Source organism: Crocuta crocuta, unplaced genomic scaffold (assembly GCF_008692635.1).
Source record: "Crocuta crocuta isolate KB4526 unplaced genomic scaffold, BGI_CrCroc_1.0 scaffold113, whole genome shotgun sequence".
Taxonomy (NCBI): domain Eukaryota; kingdom Metazoa; phylum Chordata; class Mammalia; order Carnivora; family Hyaenidae; genus Crocuta; species Crocuta crocuta.
In genome coordinates this window covers 12,915,649-12,922,580 of record NW_027530368.1, presented here as the reverse complement: position 1 = coordinate 12,922,580, position 6,932 = coordinate 12,915,649, and the positions used below count along the sequence as shown (strand labels likewise).

At 43.4% G+C, this 6,932-nt stretch overlaps 1 long non-coding RNA gene across 1 annotated transcript; it reads right to left on the bottom strand.

Moving 5' to 3' along the window:
- Window positions 1–553: 553 nt before the first annotated feature.
- LOC144233380 (uncharacterized) lies at window positions 554–6,445 on the bottom strand. Its single transcript, XR_013335661.1, has 3 exons — window positions 6,333–6,445; window positions 3,837–3,923; window positions 554–603 (listed from the first exon to the last, which is right to left on the bottom strand). It is a non-coding gene; the product is annotated as an uncharacterized LOC144233380 (long non-coding RNA).
- Between the last annotated feature and the right edge of the window lie 487 nt (window positions 6,446–6,932).

Genomic DNA, 6,932 nt, shown 5'->3' with positions numbered 1-6,932 from the left:
ATATTTTGTACAGGTGTCTTGGTGCACATGTGCAAACATTTCTCTTGGGCATAAACATAGGAGCAGAATTGCAGATCACAGGGAGATGTTGGTTCAACTTCAGTAGGTACTATCAAACGGCTTTCCAAAGTGATTGTACCAATTACACTCCACTTAACATGTTTATAAATTTTAGTTGCTCCACATCGTGGCAGGAGAGCAGTATTTGTAAAAATCCCCTAGAGGGTTCTGCTATGCATCAGGTTGAGAGCCTCTGGTGCCATCATACATCAAATATTTTGGAAATGACATAAGGTCTCACATACTGAGGGAATGCTAGGGGACAGGGGGATAGAGGGTGATGTTTTTCCAACCACTCAAGAAGCAGACAGGACAGTTTTAGTTCCATGTGGCTCATAAAGACACTAAGACTCAAGGTCATTGACTTGCCAGAAGTAACACAGCCATGTAGTGACAGTCAAACTAAAACCCAGGACTCGTGATTTCTATCCCTTTGTGTGTTCCAACACACAACACAACATTATTCTTTAGGTGACCAGTATATAGTGATTTGGGCCACACCAGATGTCAAGGCAACTTCTCTGTTGTCTCCTGTCCCAGACTCTAAGAAAGAAGAGAAAGCAAGGGCTCGGTCAGTTAAGCATCCAACTCTTTTATTTTTTTAATTTTTAATTTATTTCTGAGGTGGAGAGAGAAAGTGCGAGCAAGGGAGGGTCAGAGAGAGAGGGAGACACAGAATCAGAAGCAGGCTCCAGGCTCTGAGCTAGCTGTCAGCACAGAGCCTGATGCGGGGCTCGAACCCACGAACCGTGAGATCATGACCTGAGCTGAAGTCAGACACTTAGCCGACTGAGCCACCCAGGCGCCCCAAGCATCCAACTCTTGATTTTGGCTCAGGTCATGATCTCATGGCTCATGAGTTCAAGCCCCACATTGGGCTCTGTACTGACAGTGTGGAGGCTGCTTGTGACTCTCTCCCCTTCTCCCTCTGCCCATCCATCTCTCTCTCTCTGTGTCTCTCCCTCCCTCCCTCTCTCTCTCTGTCTCTCTCAAAAATAAATTTAAAAATTTTTAAAAAGAAGAAAAAGCAGAAGTCTCTACTCATGATTGTAAGAGGCACACACACTCATCCATCAGGCAGGAATGTAAAACAGTAAATGGGCCCTTCACTGCCTGGGAAGCTCCCTGATGGAAGAGTGGTCTGTCCCTTCAGGAACAATATAGTCTGAGCTTCCCTCTGACTCATTTCTTCTCTATCCTTACTGGTGACCTTGGACAAGGGACTCAATCTCCTCATTGGTAAAAGGAAAATAATAATATATGTACATCTCGTGTTTTAAGGAATAAAAAGCATACATAAAAACCTAATACATATAAGCACTCAATACAATGTAGGTATCTTAACATTACCAGACAGAGTCCACTAACCCTGAATCTTACCTTTTTCCCTCTTTACTGGATCTTTACCAACAATGTACAAATGTGGTTATCTCCCCTATTCTTGAAAATCTCTCTCAACTCTACTTCCTTCTCTAGCTTGAGCCCCATTTCTCTCTTCCTTTTACAACTAATGGCCTTCAGAGCATTGTTTGTACTCATTGACTGCAGTTCTTCCTCTTCATTTGTTCTTGAACCTTTCCAACAAGACTTTCACCCTCACTACTCCACTGACACTACTCTCTTTCAAAGTCACCAATGACATTGACTCTGGAGGCTTCTTAGTCCTCATCTTACTCACTCTGTCAGCAACAATGGATACAGTGGATCACTCCTTCCTCCTGGATACATCCTTACCTGGCTTCCAGGCACTATACTCCCCCTCCTCTCCTCCTATCTTATTGACTGATCCTTTTGTCTTTTCTGCTTCTTTCCCCCCAACCCCCGCTGCTGTCATAAACACTAGACTGTTCCAGGGCTCATGCCTAGGACTTCTCTTTTCCATCTACTGTCATTTCCTCAAAAAAAATCTCATCATCTCTTAGTTTTAAAAACCATGTATTCATTGATGACTCCCAAAAGGTTATTTCTAGCCCCAGCCACTCTCCTGAATTCCAAGCTCATAGATCTGACTGCCTCCTTGGGTTCTCCATTTGGGTGTATAAAGGGATCTAATATGTAAATCCCACCACTGAACTTCTGATCTTTTCCCCAACCCGAACCCCATAAGTCTTTCCTCTGGTTCACAGCCTCCCTTTTTAGTTGCTCAAGCAAAGGATCTTGGTGTTCTATTTAACTCCTTTCTTTTCCTCATACCCCACAACCAATCCATTAGCAAATCTTTTGATTCTATTTTCAAAATATGTCCAGAATCTCACCACTCCTCACCATTTCTATTATTACTTGGTCTAAGGGACATCTTTCTCTTCCTTGACTTATTTCAATGGCTTCCTGACTGGTCTCACCATGTCCTTCACAGGCTACTCTCAACAGCCAAAGTGATCCAGCTAATATGCAAATCAGATCATATCACTCCCTGGCTTACATCACATAGTCACTTCCCATCTTGTTCTGAGTAAATCAACATACTAACAAGAGCCCTCTGTGATCCTCCACCCACACACCCACACTTTTCTGACCTCACCTTCTACTCTTTCTTGTACTCATCCTGTTCAGTCACCTTTGGCCTGCTTGTTGATCCCTAAACTTGCCTGTCATGCTCCTAGTTCTGGGCTTTGTCATTTGAATCTTTCCAACAAGGTTCTACCTATGCTGAGAATGCTCCTAACTCAGATATTTTCTCCTCCCCACCTCCTTCATGTCTTTATTTAAATGTCACCTTCTCAGGAAGGCCTTCCCTAATCACCCCACTTTATACTGTACCCTTCTTTATTTTCTCCCTAGCACTTCTCACCACCAAACACAAGACACACACGTTGTTGTTGTTGTAATTATGAATCTTGTCTACAGTTGTGTTCCCCAAAAGAACGTACAGGGCACAAAGGCAGGGGATTTGCCATTTCAGTTCACTCCAATATCTCCAGCAACTGCAGCCATGCCTGCTTATGATACAAGCTCAGTAAATATTGGTTTAATGAATGAATTAGTCTCTACTCACAAATGAAAAACCAAAAAACACATCCTTGGTAAAAGAGATCCTGGGGGAATCCTCAAGAGTCCTCTGGCCTCTCAGAAAGAAATATAACTGATATGAAGGGGAAATGGTTTTGGTTTTCCCCTTTATTTCTGAAAGTTCTATTTAACAAAGACTAGCCATCCCTGCCCCCAGTAACTCATTTCCAACGTTTGAGATGCCTTAATGCATACATAAAAAAGAATGGGGGCGGGGGAGTAAGAGCCTGGGGGAGGGGCAAGGAAAAGGGAGGAGAGGGGAGGAAGACAAATGAAGGGCCCAGTGTGCCGGCGAGTGCATAAGCCACGGAAACTGGACTTGCCCTGGGTCTTTCTGCTTCAATTGAACAAGGTCCTGAAGTAAGTTTCCTGCCTGCAGCTCTGCTCTCTGGTCCCTCCCAGGTTCATCCCGCCTCCTACCCAAAGAATCCTTCTGGCTGGTTGCATCACTAATGGAGCTTCTTTCAGGTTATGTCAGAGCCTTCCCATTTAAAATTTCCATCGTACAATGGTACGTATTAAGAAAGAATAAAAACTACTTGTAGCCAGTATAAATACCATTTCTCCCAGTAGTAGGGAAAGAGATTGGGAAGCTGATGCTGCTGACTGCCCTAGTGCTTGATAGAGAGGGGGCAGTTCACTTTGTGTACTCACACAGCTCCATGATAAAGGGATGGCTGACCACAGCTCTGCAGCGGGACCAGCTAGCAAAGGCAGCCACTCACCTGGATTATCTGAGAAACACTGAAGACTGTTGCTCTACTCACCTGCGGTAGCACTTGCTCTGCTCTAATTAGGACTGCTCTTCCTTCATGCTGTGCCTCTAGAAGTCGCCTATCAAAGCCCCAGATGCCCTGTGGAAGGCAGACAGTCCAATCTAAGATAGTCACTCACTCTCACCAGTGCAAGGGTGCAAATGGAGGCCTAGAACTATGTGTTTAAATATTTAAAAGTTATAAATCAAACCAACAAACCGATGAAATATGCTCTGTTTTCCGCACACTGACAACAACTTGGAAGGCTGGGTTCAAACTTAGAACTCTCCGACCCTTTAGACTTCTCAGCCAGAACTGATGACACACGCAGGGCCAGCCCCGAGGCCCCAGGCCATGTACAGCTTCCGTTCTCCCATCCTCGCTCCATCCCACACCACAAGGGCCTCCTGCACACACACATGGACACCCCAGTCTGTACCTCCAGGTCCTGTTCCCCTCCCCAGAGAGCTGGGCACAGTCTTCCCTCAAAAGGACCCATATTTGGAAGAGGCCTAAAGGAGACCTGGGGCTCTTTGGGGCCTCCAGTTTCCAGAATGAACTCTAGAAGGAGAGCACGGGCTCTGGGCTCTGGGACAGGAAAAGGGCATGTGCCCTCGGTCCTAGGTTTCCTCACTCCATGGGGGAAAGGCAGGGCAAGAGGAGCCCAGGGAGGAGCACAGAGTTCAGTGCAGGGCCCTTCTTGTTTGGGTCTAAGGGCTATATTCCCCAGTTCTGGGGAATGAAGGAGAAGACAGAGAAGTATGAGGGAGGAATATGTGCCCAGCATGAGATGCTGCCTGCAGAGCTGCACACAGTGAGGTGCCCTCTGTCAGCCAGAGGGCCAGCCCGAAAGAGGGGGAAAGGAAAGTCAGGAGAGAAGGAATGGGAAAGCAGGTGAGTGGAAAGTGAAAAGGCACTGACAACAAAACTACTTCATAAGTAACCTGGGGTGTGTTTTATTTATGTAAGTATAATGTATTTTTTTAATTGAACTACTGATCATACTCCTCAGCTCATCACATGTTATCATCATCATTACTGTATCATTGGGTGGTAAAGAGCCAGTCTTGTTTTATTTATGTATTTATTACATTTCCTCTCCACTCTCTACTTCACCCCTCACATCCCCACTGGCAACCATTCTAATATATTAAAAAGTATTTTGTATGTAGGGGGAGCCATCCTGGTTCCTCTCTCTTCATCTTTGGGTGCAATAGCCTTGTGTCTCAGCCATGGCTGAACCAGGAGATCATCCCTCTGCATAGACCTGGTATGTCTCTCTGAAGTGATCATGATCCTCCGTGTCCCTTGACCTAGTCAGCCCCTGCCTAGACCTCAGAAGAATAGAACCACATTAAAACTGCCACAAGACCCTGTTAACCCTGGAATGGACTTGCAAAGACTCCACCTTGGATCCCAAAGGAGAGGCCAAAATCTCATTAGGATTATTTTCATCTACAAATGAGTCCCTGCAGTTTTACTGTTCTCATGCTATTTCGAAGCCTATTATATCCAATGTAATATTTTATCTGCTAAAAAAGAGTTTGGCATATTTTAAACATTTAGAGCAATGTTTCTGTACTTACTTAATCTTGGGAAACAGTCCATTTTAAGTTTCTGGCTGCTCCATGCACAGTAATTTTTTAAATTTTATTAATAATTCATTTATTTTTTAATTTACACCCAAGTTAGTTAGCATATGGTGCAACAATGATTTCAGAAGTAGATTCCTTAATGTCCCTTCCCCATTTAGCCCATACCCCCTCATGCACAGTAATTTTGATCATTTTTCTCTTGCATATTCCAGTTATCTTTTCCATTTAAACATTTCCTATTCTTTCTATTGTCATTCCACTTACCTTTGAATACCAAAAATATGTATGGGTAGATTTTCATTAACTTAAAATTGTTGTCTAATTGACTCCCAATTACAGTATCCATTTTATTTTATATTTTTAATGTTTATTTATTTTTGAGAGGGACAGAGTATGAGTGGGGTGGGGGCAGAGAGAGGGAGACAGAACTTGAGGCAGGCTCCAGGCTCTGAGCTGTCAGCACAGAGTGCGATGTGGGGCTCAAACTCATGAACTGCAAGATCATGACTGGAGCCGAAGTCTGACACTTAACTGACTGAGCCACTCAGGTGCCCCATACTGTTTGTGGGGCTGTTTGTTGGGCACCTGGGTGGTTTAGTCGGTTAAATAGCTGACTTTGGCTCAGGTCATGATCTCACAGTTCGTGGGTTTGAGCCCCACGTCTAGCTCTGTGCTGACAGCTCAGAGCCTGGAGCCTGCTTCAAGTTCTGTATCTCCCTCTCTCTCTACCCCTCCCCTGCTTTTGCTCAGTCTCTCTCTGTCTCTCAAAAAAATAACTAATAAAACTTTTTTAAAAAACAGCTGGCTCTGTGTGTGTGTGTGTGTGTGTGTGTGTATAGAGAGAGAGAGAAAGAGAAATGACTTACATACTTAAATTGCCCAGAGGACAACTTAAAATAAACTTTTAGGGCACCTGGTGGCTTGGGTAGTTAAGCGTCTGACTCTTCATTTCAGCTCAGTCCATGATCTCCATGGTTCGTGAGTTCAAGCCCCATGTCAAGCTTTGTGCTGGCAGCTCCAGCTCACACTGTCTCTGTCTCTCTGAAAATAAACTTAAAAAAATTTTTAATTAAAAAGTTAAATATAAACTTTTAGCATCAATCATAATTCTTTTCCTTCAATAAAAGATTTAAATTTTAATATAAACTAAACATACCTTTGTAATAACATGTTTTTATTTATGGAATTTGATTTATATTACAGGAAACAAACACATTAAGAAGGAAAACAAATACTAAGAGACCCATGAGTTCTTAGCAAAACTGCCAAACACTCTCTCCCAAGTGTGCTTATTTTTGTACATATGTGGGTATATGATAAATGGTTCAGAAAACTAGAAGAATGTGGAACTAGCAGAGGAAAGAGGTCTTTGATGGTAATATTCTGTTATGTCAAAGCTAGAAATAATTTAATTGAAAAAGTAAGATACTATAGAAAGGGGTTAAGTCCATGGTTATAAAAAACCGCATCTAAAGACCAGCTCTTAAAGAATATGGGCTCTGACGGTAGGGGT